Below are 25,848 nucleotides of genomic sequence, written 5' to 3'. Positions count from 1 at the left end.
CAACCTATCCTTCAATAAGAGATGAAGACGCAGCGGCATGACAAGGCCCTGATAAGGATATCATGACAGTGGTGAGCAGATAACTGTGTGCCGTAGTCAAGTGGTTCCCTTATCCCAGGGAGAAAGCTCTTAGATATTTAGAAAGTCTGTCAGTAAAAAGAGACAAAGAGATCCAGAGGGGTCGTGTGATGAGATGAGGTCAGTGACTAGTAGCCTGGATGGACTGGAACCATGTCCCTTACCTGTGTTCTTCTCGGACAGCGAACTGTTTTATAGAAGAGAGTTAGCAGTGAAATGTTATGGAAGCTGATAGATGAATTTCTAATTCTGAATTTTCTTTAATACGTGTATTCCTGGAATCACAAAAAAAAATCATGGACGCATATATAAAAATATTGCTTCTTTGTCACAGTCATCTCTTCTCTCAGGCTTCACGTGGCTATTTTCAGGATATAAAAATATCCATACTTAGCACGGTTTTGCTCTAATCTTTGTCAAGGGAGCTTGAACATAATGCAGTAGCTTGGCTTTTAGGTTTCCTAGTGTCTCCAGCCAGTGAGCATGTGGCTTGGCACCATAGCCATCACATTAAGTGGGAAAGCCCGACTTTCCTTGCTTATAATGCATTTAATGTGCATTGTGGTTATTTCCAGTTGGGCACTTTTGACTTTCAAATACAGACTGAACTACTACATCTGGGTGTTCATGACCTGGTACACGCTTCCAGTTATAGAAAATCAGGTGATCAGTGGAGCTGAATGTTCTTCTTGCCTGAACAGAGATGGGCAATCTGACTGAAGCAGTCAGATGCAGTTGTGTGGCCCCCACCCGCATTTGTCTGCCTGGGCTGATTTGTGCTGCGTCAGTGCAGGTGGTACTTGTTTCACATTGATTATTGAAAAATCCCACTTGTCCTGCTGGAAAGAACCTGGGTGGATGAAGGACTGATCATTGCTTAGTATGTGCAGAAACCTCCTCCACAGGCTTAAAAAACCTCCGATTGGGTCTGTCCAGTGCCAAGGATCTGCAGTTTAAGTTGTGTATCTTTTCTTGGGCGGATGGAACACTGAACTTGGAGTTCCAGTCCACTGTCTATGTTCGCCTGTGTGCAAAGGACTGAACCATTTTGTGCCTCAGTAACCTCAGCTTCAAAATGATGGATTGATAAGCAAAAGTGTGAGGAAGATAATTAGGTAATAAAGCAGATTATCCTTTGAGTGATTAAATGTGAAATTTCTCTGGATAAGATACATACTGACAACAGTGGAAAGTTGTAGACAGTAAATTTCAAAACACTTAATTCAGAATTAGATCATGGTCCTATGAACACGCTTCTCTTTATACTTACTTTGGTTTGAATGAAAGTTCTTTAATTAAGGTAGTGGTTGGGGATGAGAGGAGAGAAAAATACATGCCTCAGTGTTTTATTTTATTTACTGTTTGTAGTACAGCAACAAGAATGAACTTAGAGGGCATTATGCTAAGTGAAATAAATCACACAGAGAAAGACAAATGCTATAGGATATTACTTACATGTGGGATCTAAAAAAACTACAACAGACTATGAATATAACAAAAAAAAAGCAGACTCATAGATATAGAGAGCAAACTAGTGGATACCAGTGGGGAGAAGGCAGAGGGGAGGGGCAGTATAGGGCCAGGAGAGTAAAAGGTACAAACTTATGTATAAAATAAGTAATCTACAAGGATGTATTGTAGCCCACCTGGAAATTAGCCAGTGTTTTATGATAGCTATCGATGGAGTCGACAGTTGGCTGCCACGGGGGTCAGGGGCATGGCAGCAGTGGTCTTGGGAGGCGTGGTGTGTTGGCATAAGTCCTCTTGAAGGAGATCACCATTAGCCCTACCATAGAGTCTGCAGGGATTTCCCTGGTAGCTCAGATGGTAAAGCATCTGCCTGCAATGCAGGAGACCTGGGTTCGATCCCTGGGTCGGGAAGATCCCCTGGAAAAGGAAATGGCAACCCACTCCAGTATTCTTGCCTGGAGAATTGCATGGACAGAGGAGCCTGGTAGGCTATAGTCCATGGGATCGCAGAGTCGGACACTGAGCGACTTCACTTCAGAGTCTGCAGATTGCAGAACTGGACTGCCTCAGGCCAAACTACAGGGAGAGAGCACAGCCCCACCCAACAGCAGAAAATTGGATTTACGGAGCATGGCCCTGCCCACCGGAGCAAGACCCAGTTTTCCCCACAGCCAGTCCCTCCCATCTGGAAGATGGAGTATCACCTTTAAAAATTGTGAGTCACTATATTATATACGTATAATATATAATATTGTATAGTGACTGTGCTTCACTAAAAATATTTAATTAAGGTAATGTTTAGGGGTGAGAGGAGAGAGAAGGGTACTGATGCCTCAGTGTTTTGTTTGTTCTTGTGGGTGGGGACCTAAGTGGTTTTTCTTGAGAGGTGAGTGAAGTATGGGAAAGTCCTGGAGCCCCACCCTCACCCCACCTTAGGCCTGTGATGATAAATGTCCTAATTCACATCTGAGTTTAGGGACCCCCACTTGCAAAAGGTGGACTGTTTTTACCTTGCTTAGCTCTCTCAAGATTGTTGTCAAGCTCAGTGAGATAACAGACAAAAAGTGCTTTTAAAACTGCGAACACTGTCACATGACAAATTGTCCCAGTAGTCAGAAGAAAATTGGATGAGAAGATTGAGCCTAACGGTTTGTCACACATTGGGCTCATCATGCAAATTTGGGGAGGAATGTTAACTTTTTAATATATTCTATACTGTATAAAGCTAGTCATTTTATTACATAATGGACTGTACTTGCTGTATAATTTTTTTTCTTTGTAGTATAAGAGTTATAACATGTCTTAAGGGTACCTGACACATTTAGCACAGTAAACCTTACAATTCAGGAGAGAAAATTCCTTTGCACTAGGTATCATTAACTGTTAGCATCAAGTGATTCATAAAATAGGTTAATTGGCAACAGGGAAATGTAAGGTCTGCTTAGCTACAAGATGCTACCCATCGAACCTGCATTAGTGGAAGCCAAACGGCAGAGGTGGAAGGAAAGTTGATCAGGAGGACTTCTCTGCTAACCTACGGATCTCCTGGGTTAATTCTGCTGATTCAGCCAGAGAGGTTTCCTCCTCAGCTTAGCTCTCACTATTTCTTACTGTTGCTCTGAGCCCAGAGAAGAGTCAGCCTCCTCTGATGGAGGAGACCCGTCTTCTGCCAAGGGTATTGAGTAACTGTTCTTGCCTGTTAGAATCTCCAAACCAATGACCAAGATCCTAATAAACGAGGGGCCGCCATTATTGCCCAGATAATTAAGACAAATGAGTGAAATTTCTTTGAGGAAAAGTAAATTTCTATTGGGCTTCTCTGGTGTCTCAGATGGTAAAGCATCGGCCTGCAGTGTGGGAGGCCCTGGTTCAATCCCTGGGTTAGGAAGATCCCCTGGAGAAGAGAATGGCTACCCACTTCAATATTCTTGCCTGGAGAATCCCATGGGCAGAAGAGCCTGGCGGGCTGCAGTTCATGGGATTGCAAAGAGTGCGACACGACTCTTTTATTATATACTCTTTTATTTCTATTAACTTAAATAGAATCAGAGTTACTATTAATATTTTCAAAGTTCAGTTCCATAAGAACATTCTTCTAGAATCCTCATTACTTTGCCTGGATAGATAATCCACATAACTAAGGGTTTTTTTTCCCCCCTTCTTGGATTTTATTGTCATATCAGCTCCATAAATAACGAATAAAAAGTGTGGAGATTTGAATAATGACACCTTGGCTTTTCTCTCTTACTTATTTAGTTTACATTTATAATTGTTGTCTGTTTTTTTTGTCTTAGTTTTTGTTTCCAGTGCTAGGAAATTAAAGCACATGCACAGATTGTGACATAATAATTTATGCTCCTACCTGTAGCAGTTCAATATTTCACTTTTGCCAATATTTGTGCTTGTTTGGGCTTAATGTTTTAGGCTGGGATCCTGAATTATGGATAAGCAGACAGACTGCAATGCAGAGTTTCATTTGCTGTTAAGAAAAATGAATGTTTATGTAACTTTCATCAATTTAAATATAAGCATTTTAATATTTAAATAAAAGAAAATAGTAGACACTGGCATAGTATAGGGCATTAAATTTTAATTGCGCATAATATGTACATACATTTTCTGCTCTTAAAAGACTTACTATGTTGTTTAGTTGCTAAGTCATGTCTGACTCTTTGCAATCCTATGGACTATGGCATGCCAGGTTCCTCTGTCCATGGGATTTCCCAGGCAAGAATACTGGAGTGGGTTGCCATTTAGTTCTCCAGGGGATCTTCCTGACCCAGGGATTGAACCCATGTCTCCTGCATTGGCAGGAGGATTCTTTACCACTGAACCTCCCGGGAAGCCTAAAGGCTGACCAAGGGAATCTGTTTAACAGGTGGCTCATGGAGTCACTTTAGTTTGTGGTGGTGGGTTAGTTGCTAAGTCATTTCTGACTCTTGTGACTGCATAGACTGTAGCCTGCCGGACTCCTCTGTCCATTGGATTCTCCAGGCAAGAATACTGGAGTTTTTTGCCATTTCCTTCTCCAGAGGATCTTCCCAATGCAGGAATCAAACCCGGGTCTCCTGCATCGCAGGCAGATTCTTTACCGACTGAGCTACAAGGGAAGCCCGATCTTCCCAACTCAGGGATTGAACCTGCGTCTCTTACATCTCTTGCATTGGCAGGTGGGTTCTTTACCACTAGTGCCAGCTGGGAAGCTACTTTAGTTTATAATCACATCTGAAAAAGTAAATGTTGAACTGTTCAGATCATAAATTTCTTTAAGAGAGTGACAAGAGGTTAAGGCTTTTGTCATTTTCTCTAGGGCTTCTGCATAATGTTTGCTTTAAAAGGGTTTGTTGACTGACTTTTATCAATTACATAGTTTTCATTTGAAGATCATCTAGAAAGATTTTTATATAAAGTATCAGTGTTGATTATTTCAAGGCAGGATAGCATTCATGCAACTTGGAAGAGCAAGAGGTAAATGCCAGAGAAGACCAGATGGGCATGCTAGAGTGTCACATGGAGATCTATTAAAAAGAAGGATTCTTGATTGTAAGGTTAAACTTTGATTTTTTTTGGCTATGCTGGGTCTTTTTTGTCACGAGGGCTTTTCTCTAGTTTTGGAGCGTGGGTGCTCCTCTCTTGTTGCAGAGCGCGGGGTTCTCATCGCAGTGGCTTCTCTTGTAGAGCACGGGCTCTAGGGTGCTCAGGTTTCAGTAGCTGCTGCCCACGGACTCAGTCGTTGCACTTCCTGGGGTCTGGAACACAAGCTCGATGGTTGTGGTGCACAGGCTTATTAGGTGCTCCACGAAATGTGGGATCTTTCCAGACCACAGATCAAACCTCAAACCCATGTCTCCTGTGTTGGCAGGTGGACTCCACTGCTGAGCCACAGGGAAGACCCTAAGCTTTGATTTTTAAACATTGTGAGTAAATTCAAAGAGAAACAAATAAGAAAGGGAGTAAACACATACTCTTGGAGATGTAGTTCTGAAATTCACTAACTGTTCAAAAAACATAATCATGACCTTCCCCTAAAATTGTTTTTAGGAGCAATGTTAAACTTTTTTGGCTACATATAGTATTTCCTACAGATACTGTTTTTGTTCGTTTTACTGTTAAAAATAAAAGACCTCAGACTTAAAAAAAGAAGATGACTGAAAAGTAGAATAACTGATTTTCTTTTGACAACATTAAACATTGGGTAGAGTGTAAAAGTTTGTCATCTTGTAATGATTCTGATTTTTTATAGTGCCTTGAAGATTAAGTTTTATACTTTGTTACTCTGACTTAATGACTCTTCTTATTAAAGTACAAAGTAGTGTCAAAGATCCATTTATCACATCTAGGTTGAACTTCTCCTTTTAATCTTTTTCTGCCTATAATGGATATTATATGGTAGCATCTCAAATTTAAATATAACACAAAACTTGTCACAAAACAGGGATATATCGGAACATATTAGTTCAATAACTATTTGATGAATGAATAGATAAATCATGATCTCTAAATTAAAGAACTGAAAATGAAATTAGTCAAAACATATGTTAAAACAAAGGAAGAAACCATTTAAATTGGATCCTACTTTATTTGCCTCCTTTTAAAAAACCTTTTTTTGAGTTTTAATCAGAATTGGGTTTTGACCATAAAATCATTTTAAGGACACATGTCCAGCCTGAGTGGGTGACTATATTGACTCCTCAGATATGTACATGGTTTTTGTAACTACAGTGCTTTAAACACATTTCTCCTTCCTAAAGGTATATTACACCCTCCTATTACTTTTAAATGTATCAAAGTGTTTACATTTGTATAATGCCCTGTCCTGAAAGCCTTTCCTTTTGCAGAGCCTTTTTATCCACTATGTATTACGGTGAAAGTGCCTGGGGCCTTCAGGATTTTTAAAGGCTTGTAAAAATATTGACTCTCAAGTAGAAAAAGTAAACTGCTAAGTCAAAATTAGCAAGGATTTCAGTTCAGTTCAGTTCAGTCGCTGTCGTGTCCGACTCTTTGCAACTCATCGCAGCATGCCAGGCCTCCCTGTCCATCACCAACTCCCAGAGTTCACCTAAACTCATGTGCATCAAGTCAGTGATACCATCCAGCCATCTCATCCTCTGTCATCCCCTTCTCCTGCCCCCAATCCCTCCCAGCATCAGGGTCTTTTCCAATGAGTCAACTCTTCGTATGAGGTGGCCAAAGTATTGGAGTTCCAGCCTCAGCATCAGTCCTTCCAATGAACACGCAGGACTGATCTCCTTTAGAATGGACTGGTTGGATTTCCTTGCAGTCCAAGGGACTCGCAACACAGTCTTCTCCAACACCACAGTTCAAAAGCATCAATTCTTCGGCGCTCAGCTTTCTTCACAGTCCAACTCTCACATCCATACATGACCACTGGAAATGCTAAAATTATGTGAACTAGTCAAATGTAAATCCAGCCAATTCAAACATTATTTATGTATAAAGTGTATTTGACATGGGGTATGGGTGCACTTTCTTGCTATTGATACAGTGTGTGGCAGGCCTTTAAACATAAGGGTTTCGAAGGCTTACCAATAAAACATAAAATATTCCTACACTTTGCCTCCAAATTAATTCTCGTTAACATACTACTAATTTTGTTACATTCATGATGAAATTCTTCCTAGACTCTTGGTCTCCCTATCAAATCCCAACTTCTTGGCTTGGCATCCTATTCTAATTCCATCTTAACTGTCTGGCATTTGTCCCCTCTGAATCCCTACCTGGCCCCAGATGTCTGTCAGATGACACTAGCAGTGCTCTCAAGATGTATGATTTTTCTGTCTCCAGCTGGGACAGCGTTGGAAAAGACTACACTGAAAACTCCACTTATCTTCAAGGCCCAATCTAAATACAGCGTCCGCAATGAAGACCTTACTGCCAATACAATTGGAAACTCTCTCCCCTCTTTCTAAATACCTTGTTGCACTCTTATGTCCATTGTTGGTACTGCTTTGCATTATGGCACGTGTCGTGTCTAATCCACCCACTCAGAGGATAAATACCTTGAAGGCAGAAATTAGGTCAAATTCCTGCCAGTGCCTGATACGTTGATTAGCACAGAGCACTTCATAATATGGATGCTTCGTAAGTATTGTTTGAGAGCATATAATACGAATACTTAACATCATACTGATTTTCAGTAGTGGAAGCAGGGCGACCTGGAGGGTCAACTCTCGTAAGTCAGAAGAGATAAGAATGGTTTCGCCTAGATATTAAACAGTGGATAGAGAAGTGGTGAAAATCTAGATATAGTTTGAAAGTAAAGCAGAAAGATTTTGCTGATGGTTTAGAGGTAGTCTGTGAGAGAGAAGAGTGCAGGGTAGCCCCTTTGTTTTTCATTTGGAAATGAGGAAAGGCATAAGACTGTTGGGAAGAAGGCTGAGAAAGAACATCAAGAAAGTCACATGTAGTGTCTAATCCACCCACTCAGAGGACAAACCACCTTGAAGGCAGAAATTAGGTCAAATTCATGCCAGTGAATCAATCTAAAAACATTTTAGATGGCTGGTGGACATTCAGGACAGTAATTGAATGTTGATGACTGTAGAGATCAAGAGTGAAGACACAGCTGGGAAAAAAACATTTGGAAATCATAGGCACCCATAGGTTTTAAAGCTGTGAGATGGGCTGATACCACCCAGGGAGCAAGAACAGATAGAAAAGAGGTTAGAGAAATAGAACATCCAGCATTGGGGGTTGAGGAAAGACCCATATATGAGACGGAGAGCTGCAGCCTACGTGATCAGAAGAAAGAAGACAGAAGCCTAAAGGAGAGAGTTCAAGGAGGGAGTGATCAACCGTGTTCTCACCATTAAAGTTCTTAGCATGTGCAGGATTCATTGTTTATAGAATATAAAAAGATTGTGTGTTTTTTATACATAAATATCAAGCCCGAGGTGGTGCAAGGACATATGCATACAGTTTCAAAATCTGTTCTGGAAGAATAAGAGAATGGTCCTGTGTGTTGCCCATAGTTGCTGCTGCTGCTGCTGCTAAGTTGCTTCAGTCGTGTCTGACTCTGTGCGACCCTATAAACGGCAGCCCACCAGGCTCTGCCGTCCCTGGGATTGTCCAGGCAAGAACACTGGAGTGGGTTGCCATTTCCTTTTCCAATGCATGAAAGTGAAAAGTGAAAGTGAAGTCAGGATACGAGCAATTCCTTAAGTATTAAGGAAATCTAATTCTGTATTGATGTTGAGCCCAATTAAAATTGCATCCTAAGGATAAAATAGCTCTCACTCAGACTCTAGTCAGCTCTCCATCCTCATGGAGTTGGCGGCCCTGCTGTAAACTGAAGGATTGTCATCGTGAGAATGGTGCACCCACTGATGCCGTTTTGGATGCCTGTGTGTGACTCTTATGTCTCAGCACGCCTCCTCCACTTCTAATCTCCACTTGCCTCCCTTGGCATTATCTTTCTAGATTCATTCCACATAACAAAACTAATAGCATTCCCCTCATGTTTTGGAGAAAGTCTTTATGGATTTGGTGTCATCTCTTTTCATTGCTTTGGTCATGGTTGAGTTAGCTCCTCTAGGACTTAATGAAAATATGATTTTAGGGGTGTTTGCATTATTTGAAACACTGTGATGGTTCTGGGATTTTCCACCAAGACTGAGGTGGTAGGTTGTTGTTATTTAGTTGCTAAGTCTTGCCGTCTTGCCCCACTTCCCCAAGGCAAAGGCAAAGAGAACTTGCATAGCTGTTTCATTCAATAGTGGTCTGTTGTTGTTATTTGATCACTAAGTCATGTCTAACTCTTTGCGACTCCGTGGACTGTAGCTCACCAGGCTCCTCTGTCCACGGGATTTTCCAGGCAAGAATACTGGAGTGGGTTGCCATTTCCTTCTCGAGGGGATCTTCCTGACTCAGGGATTGAACCGTTGTCTCCTGCTTGGCAGGCAACTTCTTTACCACTGAGCCACTTGGGAAGCCCTTCCCCCAAACGCTGTAACTGAATTTGGGAAACCCATGTTTGCATTTAGAGAAATTCTTTCAGCACTGTGCTGGTAGCTATTTAACCCTTCCTGTGTCGAGTCAGACCTGGGATCGTGTGTTGCCCTCTGTAAGAAAAGTTCAGATGTCCTTGAACTGAAAACTTTTATGAATGTATAATTTAGGTAATAGATACTGATAAAGGGAAAAATGCTAGACTTTAAATGTCATGTGATAAGTTCCTCGTATATCCTAAGAGCCTTACAAAAATAATTCACACACCCTAGGTTATTATTTTTCTCTTATATTTTCCTTCTAATTGGAGCTAATGGAAATGTTGACATATTTTTTTATGTTATTCACACCTAAATACATATTTCCTGATCTTTGCATGGCATTTTGTAATTTAATTAAGCAACTGTTAATCATAGGATTCAGTTAATCAAGGATTTATTTAGTTTAGAAGTTATATGTAAGAATCTATTTAGTTTTGCCGTGATTCTAAGGAAAGGCAAATAGTAATTTTCTGTTTGTCTTACTCAAATCAATGAATGTAAATAACAGGGAAATGAAGGAATTGACATCTGCCTCAAGCAGGGTCAAAGACAAATGTTTTATTCAATGTTTTTAATTCCTTGGATGTAGTGAAGTCTGCTTTAGTATTTTTTAAATGGTTTCTAGGGTAACCTGTGTTCTTTTTTCCCCCCATTGTTTGTAATGACCTCTTGGAGTAAAAACAAACAACTTCCTTCCTCTACTGATATTAATCTCTCATGTTTAGTAAACATTGGTCTCCACCCATGTTTTTAAAAAATCACTCAGCTTCAACTATACAGTTGTTCTCCATTCTTTTGCTTCCCTTCTCCTCACATGTGTCACCAACATTGTTCACATGACATTTTGAATCTCTTTTATCTGTTTATTCTTTATTATACTGATGACTTGTTTTCAGGACTTATCTTGTGAGTTTTTTGTTGTTGTTGTTACTGATGTTATTACTTTATGAGCCATGGTGTTCATGTTGCCAAGAATTACACTGATTACATACTCATGGTCAGATTTTCATCTTCTTTACTTCTTTGAGAGTTCTCAAAAATTATCTCATTTTATCCCATTGTGGTTGATATGAGCATTCATTGCTCTAGTATTGAACAGAATAATATAGAATTCTTACCCAGAAATCTGGGAGCTAAACTCCACTGTACCCTAGATATTTTGATGACAGAGATCATTCAAAGTACAACTCCAAGTGGGTCTTTTGCCCTGTTTAAAAGCCTACAGTGACTTTGGACTTCCCTGGTGGTCCAGTGGTTAAGACTTTGCTTTCCAGTGCAGGGGCTGTGAGTTTGATCCTTGGTTAGGGAGCGAAGATCCCACGTGCCTCTGCGGCCAAAAAACCAGAACATAAACAGCGGAGGCAATGTTATAACAAATTCAACAATGACTTAAAGAAATACTTGGTAAAAAAATACAGATAAAAGCCTACACTTTATTATTCAAAATGGATCTCCATATGTGGCTCCTTTTCACTTCTCTTTGTTTCCACTCTCCATTGATGATGTCGTTTCCATCGCCCTGAACCACTTCTAGTTCTCCTCATGTGCCTTCCATCTCACTTCCCTGTCTTTGCATGTTCTCTTTCTCTGTCTCTCTCTTCCCTTTTTCTTTTTTATTTATCTAGACTCTGCTCAGGCTCCATGATTCAGCTCACATGCTGTCTCCTCTGTGACACGTCTTCCAGTACCACCAGCCAAAGTGAAAGGACTCCTCCTTGTCCTCTACTTTCAATATGTTTCTGTTAAATTATCGATTATATCAGGCTGTCATGGTTTGTTTCTTTCTCTCTGTGTCCCATTAGAATAGTCCTGAGATTAGGGATCTTGTCTTAGTCAATTTTGGATCTCCAGCACTGACCATAAAACTTGACATGTAGTAAATCCTCAGTTGTTCATGCCTGCATTTAACAAATAGTTTTTGAGCATCTGCTATGTCCCAAGTCCTCTGACAACAGATGTGAATATGATAACATGGGGGTCCTATCTTCATGGGGCTAAAGTCTACTGGAGTGACATGATAATTAACAAGGAATTTATAAACTGGGTGATAGATATGATGGGTGAGTATATGTTTGATAAAATAATGAATGACTAAATTAAATTTCCACAAAACACTCAGATGTAATTAAGTATGTTGACCAGACTAGCAGACCATTTAACGGTCTGAATTATTTTCATGTAATCTTTTGCTCTGCATGTTGACAACACCTTATTCTTGCAAGCTCAGGTCCTTAGATTTATATAGAACTGGTGTGGTTATTTCGAGAAGGGACCTAGCATTTATAGTTTGATGTACTTATTCTACAGATGAAATAACAGAGTTCTTAAGCATGGACTGTGCTGTTGGAGAAGACTCTTGCGAGTCCCTTGGACTGCAAAGAGATCCAACCAGTCCATTCTAAAGGAGATCAGTCCTGGGTGTTCTTTGAAAGGAATGATGCTAAAGCTGAAACTCCAGTACTTTGGCCACCTCATGCGAAGAGTTAACTCATTGGAAAAGACCCTGATGCTGTGAGGGATTGGGGGCAGGAGGAGAAGGGGACGACAGAGGATGAGATGGCTGGATGGGATCACCGACTCAATGGACGTGAGTTTGAGTGAACTCTGGGAGTTGGTGATGGACAGGGAGGCCTGGCGTGCTGCAATTCATGGGGTCGCAAAGAATCGAACACGACTGAGTGACTGAACTGAACTGAACTGAAGCATGGAAAGGGTAAGCTAAGGTCATAAGTAGATATTTGAGCAACTCCAGTGTCTGAGAAAATTGAGGGGTAACCTGCTTTTCATACATTAGTGCATATTCCTTCAAGATTATTCTTTTGCATAGTTGCTAATGATCACTGCATCCTTATGGATAGGAGACAAGACTGGCTACTTAATTTTTGGTTTTGTTTTGGTCTATTATAAATAAAAATGTGGGACCCTCATTCAACAGTTATTAAGAATAGCTAATATGCAGCAGAGCTTTAAGCCACGTGTGGGGCCGTCTGAGTGCAGGACCCCAAAGAGTACTCAGTCCACCCCCATGAGGCCAGCACTGCTAGAAGACCGGACGTGGGACCCTGAGGATATTAGGGCCATTGCGAAGTAAAATTAAGAGGTGGAAGAGGGTCAAGAGAAGAGGAAAGAAAAAGTCAAAGACATCCTTTAGCTATCTCAAAATTGTATTTGGAACAGCCTATAAAAGGAGGACTCTTTCTCTCATCCTCATCTCAACTCTCCCTTGACCAGAACACCAAGCTGGTCCTTGAGCACGAGAGACAGTCAGTCAACTGATCTGTGAGTTAAACATCCCGGGGTTAAACATAACTCACAGTTAAACATCTGTGAGTTAAACATACTTCCCATCACTTACAATCTTATCTTTCTGGGTTCAAAATAACTTATCAAAAAGATGATTCATGACCACTTAGTGAATTGATGCTTGCTGATATATTTCCTCAAAAGGAAAGATTGTTTTGGTTATTAATTATTTTAATATCCAGTTTTCTACCAGAAACATTTGGGTTGTACTGAATAATGATGAGAAACTAGCAATAAATTTCTTGTTTCTAGATATTTTCGTGCTAATTATATCCCTTTAATTTCTCTGTTCTACAGTTAGTAGCACTACAGTGAGATTTGTAAGAAATGGGATATAGGGTGTGTAGAAAGATTTGGTGAAAATTTCTTGTCTCTTGACTTCATCTTATTCAGTAAAGTTGTGAAAATTCCCTAACGAGTGCATGGCTCTTGTGTTTACAAGTCAAAAGGCGTGAAAACATGTTGTTTGAAAGCATTGCCAAATTCATAGATCTCATGCAGTGACAGTAAGATATTCTGAGATAATTTCATGTTCTGATGTTGTGATACTTCTTTATTTTCATAATTGTGGTGGGAAAATACCTATGTATAACTAGTGAATTTAATAAATTAGTGTAAAACATATCTAAATCAGACTGGAGACACATTGTAAATAAATAACACTCTTTTTTAAAAAATTATTTTCCATATTCTTTTCCATTATGGTTTATTACAGGATACTGAATATAGTTCCTTGTGCTATACAGTAGGGCCTTGTCGTTTATTCATTCTGTATACAATAGTTTGCATCTGCTAATCCCAAACTCCCAATCCATCCCTCCCCGACTCCCCTGGGAAACCATAAGTCTGTTCTTTATATCTGTGAGTCTGTTTCTGTTTCATTAGATACATTCATTTGTATCATAGTTTAGATTCCACACATAAGTGATATCATATGGTGCTTATCTTTCTCTTTTGGACTTAGTTCACTTAGAATGATGATCTCTAGATCCATCCATGTTGCTGCAAATGGCATTATTTCATTCTTTTTTGATGGCTGAGTTTATTCCACTGTGTATTAATAATCCAAATGATGTTTCCTTTTGAGGAAATGTGTCAGCAAGCTTTAATTCACTAAGTGGCCATGAATCATTTTTTGATAAGCTGTTTTGAACCCAGAAAGATAAGATTGTAAGTGATGGGAAGGCTCCCAGGTCCCCAGTGTATTTAACCCTTAGACCCATTATTTCTCCATTCATCTGTTGAGGGACATTTAGGTTGTTCCCATGTTTTGGCTGTTGTAAACAGTGCTGCTATGAATATAGGTGCGCATGTATTTTTTTTTTTTCAAATTGTAGTTTTATCTAGATATATGCCCAGGAATGGGATTGCTGGATCGTATGTAGCTCTGTTTTTAGTTTTTTGAGGAAGCTCCATTTCCATAGTGGCTACACCAATTTACATTCACACCAACAGTGTAGGAGGGTTCCTTTATCTCTACACCCTCCTCAGCATTTGTTATTTGTAGACTTTTTAATGATGGCTCTTCTGACCAGTGTGAATTAGTACCTCACTGTAGTTTTGATTTGTAATTCTCTAATAATAGTTAACGATGGACATCTTTTCATGTGCCAGTTAGCCATCTGTATGTCTTCTTTGGAGAAATGTCTATTTAGATCTTTTGCCCATTTACATATAGCACTTGTTAAGATTTTCTATTTGGTTTTATAATGTCTATTTTTTATGAAATACATGTGTCTCATCTTTGTGATAAAATGGCTCCTTTTCAAAATAATAGCTCACCACCTCAACAATAATCAGACAGACAAAAAAAGAACGGTATTTCTGATAAATTTTAAACCTTGTATATTTTCTTCTTTTGAAACTTTATAATTTTAGAAAGAATAGTTTCATGACAGCATTCAGTCTTGGTGATACTTTTTGAGTTTAACATGATGATAGCAATGACCACATAAGTATCTATAAATATTTGGAAGATGACCAGTTATATTAAAAATATCACTTTGTTTATTTAACATTGCCTATAAAAAAAAATCTTCATTTTTAAAGATTTTCTGGGTGACACTCAAGATTGAAAGCTAAATATCCTGAAAGGGTTATAAAATTTTTGAGGGAAAAATCTTAAAAGATCTTGTCTACCTCTAATTTTTAAAGATAAGAACTGAGATTCCTAAAGATTAAGTGATTTGTACAAAATCATGCATTTAGTTAAGACAAAATAGGACTTGAACCTTAGATTATCTGACTGTCTCCAGAATTATGAAATTTTATGAATTTTCTTCTCATGATAAAATCATATGACCCATTAATAAGCATTGTCTCTTTAGCTTTGTTCTGAGTTGAAAAACAAAGCTGATATTTAGTGTGTGTTTACTTCACATAAAACCATGCACTTTATATTTACCTCTAATTAGAGCACTTTTTACAAATACTTGGTGCTTTTGGGGGCATAACTAATGTCTTTCTCAGCTTTGCAAAATATGGTAAATGTTCACCAAACATCTGCTGAATGGATGTTACATTAGTAAATTCACCTCCTCTCCAGTGAGCCTTTGAAGAGAGAGACATAGAGTCAGAGGGACAGAAAGAGAGGTCTTTAGCTCATCACTTGATTTTAAACTATTGTTTCTATAAGGCTGTTGCAATAGATTCCTCTGTGGGTACTACTGACTTGAACTAGCAAATATTAACTATGGGCTGTAGTTTTGAAAGTAATGTTACTCTCAAGAATGCTTTTTCTTCTGAAAGCTTTGTCATACTAGTTGCTTTGCATTTGTGTGATCTTTTGTTTGTAAAATGCAGTAAAGGATGGCCATTCAGCAGATATTCCATTCCTATGGCAAACATAATTCAGTACCTCCTGTGTTCCAGATCCTTTGTTAAGCATAGAGGATCTTACTGTGAAATTGACATCCGTATCCTGGCCCTTCCAGGATGCAAAGCTAGTGACCTGCTTGTAATCACAACTGGCACAAGTCACTCTGGACAGGAGGCAGAGCACCCCTTGGAGGTTGGTTGAGGTTCCTCCTGGGCTGATGCCAGGCATGGGCCCCAGGAGTCTCCCTAGCTACCGCGGTTCTTGTGCTCCGTCTTGGGTACTGGTCCTTCCTCATGTTAATTCTCATGCCAGGTTTTGGGAACTAGGCCACAGTCTGACAGAACTGCCAATGAGTGCCCCGTCTTGCCACGCTCCAGATGGAATGTTGGTTTGTGGAAAACAAACTGTGGCTCCTTCCCTCCAGGAACTGCCAAGTCACAGACGGGGAGGACGGAGGGGTGAAGGATGCTCGCTTCCTTCCCCGCATGCATCTGCAATGCATTTATGCCACAGACTTGTAACCTTGCCTTAGTCCTCATTCTACCAGGGAAAGCTGGCTGTGGTTCCATGTCCAAGACTTATAGGAATAGTAATTGTTAATCATTACTTTCCCGAACTTATGGGGAAGGTATGGACTAGTTGAATGGCATACTCTGCCCATTTTATTTAAAAAACCAAGCATTACTCTAAAGAATGCGTATAGCTCCAAGAATGATCTAAGCTGCTGTAAGTCACTTCATTCGTGTTCGACTCTGTGCGACCCCTAAGACGGCAGCCCACCAGGCTCCCCCGTCCCTGGGATTCTCCAGGTAAGAACACTGGAGTGGGTTGCCATTTCCTTCTCCAATGCATGAAAGTGAAAAGTGAAAGTGAAGTCGCTCAGTCGTGTCCGACTCTGAGCGACCCCATAGACTGCAACCTACCAGGCTCTTCTGTCCATGGGATTTTCCAGGCAAGAGTACTGGAGTGGGGTGCCATTGCCTTCTCCAAGAATGATCTAAAATACTTTTTAAATAAGTAAAAAGCTCCAAGCCTTAATCGTAACTATAAAAATGTCTTTAAACATCTGCATTTAGAAAAGCAAAATTGTTCCTATGCTCCAAAGTATAAAGAAAGCCTTTCTACCCATAAAGCTATGTGTGGTTCCAACCTGATGTTGGTTTTAATTGGCTTAGTTATTGATGCCTAAGAAAGGGAGTTTTACAAGGGAAAAATCCAATCAGCCTTAAGTTCAAACCACTGCATTCGCGTGTTGTAATGCAGTTCTTCTTGGCACTAATGTTTCATAACCAGCTACACATTAATGAGGGCTTTTATGTGTTTGTTAAAGATAAATATTTCCCGTTATCTCAAATGGCTTCTATGTGGGTCACATTATCAATGCCTTTACATTTCAAGAGCAATTAGTGCTTTGAAAATAGCCAGTGGCTTTTGTTTCTGGTTTGAGAGAGGAAACATGAGTCTATTTTTCAAAAACATCTTCACTGCTGGTTGGCTACTTAATAACTTATCATAGAAAAATGTGATGTCTAGAAAATACAGAGATCTTATCACTACTTTTTTAGCCACGTGAGCTGAAAGAAATAAGTCCAAGTGGAAAGCTAGTAAGATTGCTGTACTCTAAAAAAAAACATTCTTCATAAACTACAGTGATTGTTTTCAGCATTTTATCAGTGAGATTAAAACAAAAATTAGATAGGCCTATAATATTTTTCCAAAATTTAGACAGCTTAACTTTCTCAGATTATACAAATAATATGTTTGTTAAGATTCAACCAGCATAGAAAAATATAAACAACAAAGTGATAATATCTCCAGTACACCCAGGTAGATGAGTAGATGCCTGATAGAAGATGACAGCTAGATGTGTCCAAGTGTTCTGGTAGGTCTCCTTCTAAATGTTTTTCAGTGCACACACCCTATAAATGACGACAAATGGCTAAACGCTATGAATACTCTTTATTCTTTGTAGTTTTTTTTTTAATGGAGCAATATATTGTATATTTCTCCACACATCAATAAGTATATGTCTACATTGACACTGAATAGCTAAATAATATTCCATTTTATTTTATTTTTAATTTATTTTTAATGGGAAGATGATTGCTCTACAAGACTGTGTTGGATCCTGCCATACACCAGCATGCACCAACCATAGGTATACGCCTGTCCCCTCCCTCTTGAACCTCTCTCCCACCTCCCGCCAATATTCCATTTTAGATGTGTGCCATTGCTGGTTCAACTCATCCTCTGTTGGTGTCTCGCTTTTCACTATTGTAGGTAAGAATAATAATCCTTTAACATACGACGCTATTCTTTCTGTATTGGATTTTACTTTACAAAACATAGACTAGAGGCTTCCCTGGCGGTCCAATGGTTAAAACTCCACGCTTCCAATGCAGGAGACGTGGGTTTTATCCCTGGTCGGGGAGCTGAGATCCCGTATGCCTGGCAGAATGAAAAAGAAGCATGGACTAATTGTGAGACAGTTTTATGCCTTTTAAGAATCAGTTGTATAATTATTTTAGTGAACAAGTTTTCCAATGAATAAGGTGGTAAAAATCTAATGATCATTATCAGTGAATTAAAGTTTGAATATAAGTTGGTGTAATACCCCATTACTGTGAAATATTTTCACATGATGTTCCCAAACATTCTTCTTCAGATATAATCAAACTGCCTAACCCAGAAGAAGAGTTTTGCTCTTCTGGTATCCGCATCTAACTTAAATGGGTGCTTCTGAAAGGAGATTTATGTCAGGAGCTGATGTATCCTTTCCTTTGATCAGACTGATTCCCATAAGGTGAAGGTCAGTGCCATCAGCAGCATTTTATTCAAAATAATACAAACGTGTGCAAAACAGCACTACCTGTCTTATAATAACACTGAATTTAGTCCCGATATTGCAGAATATAACCTTGAAACTAAGGCTGCAGGGCGAAAAAAAAAAATCTCCAACTGAGGTAGTGGAGTTTTATTTTCCTTTTCCTTAAATCACCCAGACAACTGCTCAGCTCTCAGTTTTATGCTGTGAGTGGGAAGAAGAAGCTGTGAGAAGTCAGGAAAATGATCAGGGCCGAGATGCTGCAGTCTTGCCTTGTATTCCTTCCAGGGCTCATTTCACCTGCAGGGCAGTTCCTTTAGTCTGACATACACAGATCATCGTCCCTGGCTGGCCCCGGCCACTGCTTCTCTGTTCTGTCCTGTCTCACAATTGCTCCTGTTTTGTTCTTCAGCTCATGGTTAGTGGTCCCAAAAAGGGGTGCCTCTCTCTCCAAGTTAGCTCCTATGGTAGGACTCAAGCCTCTTCCTGGCCTCCCTCACTTCTCTATATCTATCTCTGAATAGTAGCTACTTAAAACTTGATAGATATTAACCAAAAAAAGGAAGCACCTCTGAATCTGGTTTCAGATTCAGAAACAAAATAAAGAAACAAAAAAAAAATTTGTTTATTTATATTCTGTTTGTCCCAGAAAGAACTGAAAATAACAGAAGTGCGCACAACCAGTTGCAGTCTGTTTTTAAAGGAGGAAGCAAGTCACTGAGAGCCATGGAAAGTACTAATTAACATTGCCTTCCTTCTTCACTTCATGCAGAGCGTCCAAGTTTTTCTCCCACTGAGGGTTGAAGGAGTCAGGCTGGTGGGAGTGGAGGGTGGAGATGATGCACTGAGTGTCTTATTTCCTGGTTGCTGAGCACCAGACTTTGGCATCAACTGAAGGAACATAATATGAGTGGACAATTGGTGGTCAGGACAACCCAGGACAAAGAACATCTGGATAAACAGAGTGGCTGGGGAACCCTGGGGGTGAATTTACAAAGCCTCTGTAGCCTTTTGCATACACCCTGTGACTGATTGTCAGGATGGAATCAGTAAGGAATATGTACCCCACCCACCTCCCTACCAGCCTCACTCTTTGTTTAGATATTCTCAATTGCCCAGAGCTTAGACCTCATCATATGAGCCGTTTCTCTCAGTGCTGTTTCATTTTTATCCCTACCGGAACTGTTGCTAAATCTAGTGACTTTAGGAGAAGGCAGTGGCAACCCACTCCAGTACTTTTGCCTGGCAAATCCCACGGACGGAGGAGCCTGGTAGGCTGCAGTCCATGGGGTCACGAAGAGTCGGACACGACTGAGAGACTTCACTTTCACTTTTCACTTTCACGCATTGGAGAAGGAAATGGCAACACACTCCAGTGTTCTTGCCTGGAGAATCCCAGGGACGGGGGAGCCTGGTGGGCTACCGTCTATGGGGTCGTACAGAGTCGGACACGACTGAAGCGACTTAACAACAGCAGCAGCAGTGACTTTCAAATCATTTCAGATCATGACTTGTCATCTTGTCCACAGGGGTTCATGGTGCCCTCGGCCTGTGGCCTGAAGGTCATTGTTACTCTTTAGGTATTCAGCAGAGCCAGATCCTACCAGGATCCTCTGTTCTTTGGAAAAGAAAAGCATCTGCATCCTTATCAAGCTGTGGTTTCTCATCTGCCTTAGGCTGATGTCTTTCATCTGCTTCACTTGCTCCTACCATTTGCTTCTCAGTGGCATTGCTTGTTGAAAGTTGACCTTAACATGTTGCTTCTTCTTTGGTTTACCTCAAATGTATTGATCAGCCCAAGGTTAAGGATTAACGCCCAATTTAGGTGAGCCTCGGTTTCTTCAATTAAGTTAACCCTGTACCCAGCTAGGTCTACTATTGTTCAAGGTTCTGACAACTAGCACTATCATCCATAAATTCTCTCAACTGTTAGCAGAGGCTTCTCTTCTTCCTATTTTTAAGCATATAACTGCCTGTTGAACTTCTACCAATGTTCCCACTTTTGGTATAAGTAAATGCTTCCTTACTTGGTTCTAAATCATTAGAATATACCCTGTACTCAGTTGAATGAACGAAGCTTCCGCATGTCAGAATAACAGTGTTTTTCTCATTCTTAGGTTCTCTTTGGTGCCTCCTTAGATTTGGAAGGTGACCTTCCCCAAATATCTAATTTTAGGTTTGCAACTTGAAGGCAGTATAATTACAGTGTAAAGTGAAAGCATAGTTTCCATCAAGAAAAGAAGAAAATTATTTGTTCCTGCCCTCACTGGACATTTAGTTATGGACTGAAATCTCATTTTTAGCGTAGCTACCTTTAAGTAAGAGCTTTTTAATTTCATGGTGCATAGATTCATACTCAGACTATTTGAGAACTTCACGATTACATTTTTCCCTCATGAAATAAAGAGCTATCTAGAGAAAAACTTTTCTCCAGTGATTCCAATTCCGCCCCATCTCTCAATTTCTCTGAGAAATTGAGAATTTAGACTGCCCGAGGTCAAGGCCAAGAAAAAAGGAAAAAACTGATCATGGTAGATAGAGTGTCATTAGTCAGCAGGAAAATGCAGAGACAGATTTTCAGCACATCTATTTGCTGCTTTAAAAAAATAAATAAATAAATAAAACCCCAAAAAACTATTGCCAGCACATAAACACTTCCACTACAAGGGAGAAAAGTCCACAGTTTCACTAATCCTAAAATTTTGCCTCTTATTTTTCAGAGAAGATAGAGGACACTGAAAAAAGGTTTCTGTTTGGGGGGTTTTTTGTTTTTGTTTTTAACTAGGAAACTAAAAGAAAAAAAACAACAAAAAAACCCCACACAATTATTGCCATTTACTAGCCACTTACATACAAATTTTTATTTGGATAGTACACTTTATTGTCCTGTGTCTAAAAGAAAACTATGCAAAGGTGAGATTTGTTTGGATGATCAGTCCCTTGTCACTGCAGTGGTGGCAGCTGCTCCTTGTAGCCTCTCGCCATCTGTTGTCTTGCTTTGTCATCTTTTCAAAGGTTTTTTTTGCCACATCAGAGCTGTCCTTTTATGGTTCAACTCTTCACCTCTGTTCCTATATGCCAATTTCAGGGCTTGTCAACTGCTACTACACTTAATATAATGATCAGTCTCAACGTGACTGAGCTTTGCTGGCTCTTGCTGCTACTAAGAGAGACATTTCAAATAGTTGACTGAATCTTTTCAAGTCCCACATTATTTTGAGGTTCAATTCAAGTAGCGTTCTTCATTATCCCAGTAGTTCTTATGTGTCCACTTATGTTATCTTTTACTTTTAACCTACCAGATATCATTCCAGGTATTTAATACTCATCTGTTGACTTCTAGCATCTGACTAGAGTACCTGTGACTAACCTTCAAGGCTATAGAACAAATAGACAAGTTAATGCTTGTCATTGCTTTCTTAGGATGAGTAAGCAATAGAAGACCTATTGGTATGAATAAAATAATATCTGTGAATACACTTGACTCAAGTGAACCCGACAAATGGATTTTAATTCTTGCCCTAGACCAGCAGTAGAAACTCAGCTGTATAAATGATCAGTTTTATAATCAATAGTTTGAAGATTTTTACCGAAGGAATTAACCAAGCTTTTAGGCAATGTTTTTGCAGTTTATTCATCTTTATCTGCAAAGTAAGAGGGAAAACACTGATGTATCTGGCCACGGTAGATAATGTCTACAGCCCTGATTCCAAGATGCATATCTATTTTATGTTTAAAAATAAATTTACCTCTATATTCTTAATGGGAAAGCGTGTTCAATTCTAATGTCTGTTGGTTTACTAACATATCTAGAGCCTCCCAGAGAGGTGCATTTCAATGAGATCCACCATTTCATATTGACATTAAGAACATTAAGAACAAAGTTATTTTTAGTTCTTTGATCTGAAAGTGTTACCCATGTAGGATTGCTCAGTATGTCAAGAGAGGGAAGTGGGAGGCGTTCTGGAAAGGTGTGGATGTGCGATAACCTAATGCCATCAGATAAGAAGATCCAAATAGGATTTTAGAACAAATCCTTCCTCTGTGTTTCAAGCACTTATTAGAACAAGTCACAATGATGTTTTCTTTGGCAGGCTTGTAGAGCATTTATCAGCCAGTGGGTTCTCCACTCTAAAATTTATGATGCTTTGAGAGACTCACAAAAGCCTGTACTTAGAGCTTTAAATAAAGTCAAAATGATAGTTTTCCTGCCCTATGAATTTTCATTATTGAAATTATTAAAGGAGCAGTAAACTTTCCTGCTTTTTCCCACAGTTTCCAGCAAACTGTGTTGGTTCTTTATCTCATGTGATGGTTGAAAATCAAATCCCCTATTTGTTCTCAGTTTGTTTTCTGAATAATGTGGACAACATAGATGAGGCCTCTGACCTCTTACAAAAGAGAATGACATCACTTGAAGTTACTAACTATTCTGCTTCTCTCTGGGACAACACATGTGAACAGCAACAAAACATCTGGGTTAGCAAGGAAGAGCAGCTAGATGAAGAACAGTACCATTACTTATGTCATAAAATACCCTTGTTGGTCAGTGGAGCAGGACAAGCGATTCTGGACCAAAAAGTGTTGGTGCCTGGAAGCTGCTCTGGCCTAGGGGGATGTCATGGAGTAAAGGAGGGGCATGTGTCTTTAAATAATGCGTTCACGAAAAAAAAAAAAAAAAACATGTTATGAGTATATGTGTACATATTATTGATGCTCTGTCTACCTGATTCTTTTTCTGCATAAAAATAATAGATTCATTTAGACTCTTACAGACTGTTATTAGCTGTCAACAGTCATAAGTAATTGCTACATTGCCCCTTCCTCTTGTGTTCTACAAGAAGTAAGCTTTCTTTTAACCTTGAAAATTAGGAGTATACCATAATGTTATTTTGAAAATCCTGAAGCTGAAACCGTATTTATTTCAGGAGATATTGCTAAGAGACCATGGGGCTTGTGGGAAAAAAAAAAAAAAAAAAGGCAAATGTGAGTTAATTAATGTAATTATTTTAAAAAGAATGATTTTGATATTCTAATGTATATATTCAGTTTCTGAGTTTGAGTTTCCAAACCTCAGCTTTTTATTCCCTAAGCCCCTGGAAACACTCTCTCTCTCTTACCTTGTTTAAGTACAATAAAAAGGAAGTGTATTTGCTACCCCTTCATTAGCTCAGTGACTGTGCTACCAAATTAGTGGGAATTCATGGATCAATTCCTAGTCTTAAAGAAAAATGAATTAATATACATATGAAAGAATTGGGCTTCGCTGGTGACTCAGATGGTAAAGAACTCACCTGCCAATGCAGGAGACATAAGAGATGCAGGTTAGATCCCTGGGTCGGTTGGGAAGATTCCCTGGAGAAGGAAATGCAGCCCGCTCCAGTATTCTTGCCTGGAGAATCCCATGGACAGCAGAACCTGGTGGGCTACAGTCCACGGGGTTGCAGAGAGCTGAAACACAGCTGGGCGGCTAACACACACAGAAGAATTGGGGCTTCTCAGGTGGTGCTAGTGATGAAGTATCTGCCTGCCAGTGCAGGAGGCCGCAAGAGAGCTCTGGGTTTTATCCTTGAGTCAGGAAGATCCCCTGGAGTAGGAAACGGCAACCTGCTCCAGTATTGCCTGCAGAAGTTACATGGACAGAGGAACCTTGTGAGCTACAGATCACAGGGTCCCAAAGAGTTGGACACGACTGAGCACACACACAAACGTAAAAGAATCTTTATCATTTTCAAAGTAAATGATCCTCAATACCATAGTTGTCACAGGGACTATGAAAGAAAAAGGGAGTTTTTCTAAAGGAGAAAAAAACCTTCCATTTGACTGCAATGTGTACTACGTATTCAAGCATGTATTTTGATCTTTTTCTTATGAATATATTCATAATATTTACAGTGAAAGAAAGAATTCCTCACCTGTGGCTATTTTCTCATTAGACATAGACTCTACAATTGGATGACAGTCAATAATATGGTCTTTAAAGAGCTTATACTCACTCAGTCCTAGCATCACAGGTATCTGGACTGGGCAATCAGATCCAATTCAGCAAGTATTTATCTTGCACTTGCTAAAACACATTTCATAAGGTGTAAAGTTTGAGACAAAAAGGAAAAGGCTTTACAGAGTTTTAGTTACTGTTAAGATACACGTCTATTTGACATTTAAAGGTAAATTTGCCTACCTATGCTTGGTGGAAAAACATCATTTTGCAAAAAATTCAAATGTCTGTTGGTTTACTAAAAGATCATCCAGATTAGTGCATGAAAACAAAAATCCACCATTCCACATTCAATTTAAGAAAAGCCATCTAGGGGATTCCCTATCAGTCCAGTGGTTGGGACTCCACACTTTCACTGCAGAGGGCCTGGGTTCAATGCCTGGTTAGAGAACTAAGACCCCACAAGCTAGGCAGCATGACCAAAAAAGGAAAAAATTCCATATTATTAAATAAATATCTGTGATTTAGGAATATGGTAAGAATAGTTTTATTGAACTTTATTTCATCTACCAGTTTGACATCCACATTTCCTTGGGCACATGAAGCACTCATGTTCCTGGCATAGATTTTGAGCAGTCTTTGCCTGTTCCTTTGTCTGCACCTTTATAGAGAACCAGTTTGTTATGAAATAAAGCAATATTCCTGTATATTAGAAAGTCTGTAATGCCAACTTTACTTAAGGTTGTTAAATTCAACAGGAAGGGAAGATAATAGGAAGGAATATCTCTTTTCCAATTAATTTTTGAAAACTTTGTTTTATACATCCCATAGTTAAGATGATGTCCATGAAACAATCCTATAAAAAGCATGCTTCCTGTAGCCTTTCCTTTCACTCTGCTTACATTTGCCTTGAGTATAGTGGTGGTTTAATCATTAAGTCTTGTCTGACTCTTTGGGGTCTGGACTGTAGCCAGTCAGGCTCCTTTGTCCATGGGATTTTCCAGGCAGAATACTGGAGTGGGCTGACATTTCCTACTCCAGGGGATCTTCCTGACCCAGGAATCAAACCTACGGCTCATCTGTCTTGTGCTTTGTAGGTGGATTCTTTTCTCACTGAGCCACCGGGGAAACCCTTTGAGTATAAGTCAACAGTATTAACACTTGCAGTTACCATATGTATTCTAGTTTAAATAATTAGAATTCTAGAAAGAGAATCAAGTTAAAACAATACTATAAGATTTTTAAAATGAGAAGATAATTGAAAAATATCCCATCATGCCAAGTTGGCCTTAGACAATTCATTCTTCTCTAGGGAAGTTCTAGCCAAAGAAGCACAGATCGAAGGGGGCCATCTTTTTTTTATTTTCTGGTTTTGATTGTCATTTGCTCCAGGTACACCTTTCACACC

The 25,848-nt window shown here is 39.5% G+C and overlaps 1 protein-coding gene across 12 annotated transcripts in view; it reads left to right on the top strand.

Moving 5' to 3' along the window:
* The window catches only part of SYNE1 (spectrin repeat containing nuclear envelope protein 1), a 496,771-nt gene that overhangs the window by 11,270 nt on the left and 459,653 nt on the right, over positions 1-25,848 (top strand). The gene's annotated exons all lie outside the window — the stretch shown is intronic.

The sequence above is a fragment of the Bos indicus x Bos taurus genome, chromosome 9 (genome assembly GCF_003369695.1).
Source record: "Bos indicus x Bos taurus breed Angus x Brahman F1 hybrid chromosome 9, Bos_hybrid_MaternalHap_v2.0, whole genome shotgun sequence".
NCBI lineage: Eukaryota > Metazoa > Chordata > Mammalia > Artiodactyla > Bovidae > Bos > Bos indicus x Bos taurus.
This window is presented reverse-complemented; position numbering and strand designations above follow the sequence as displayed.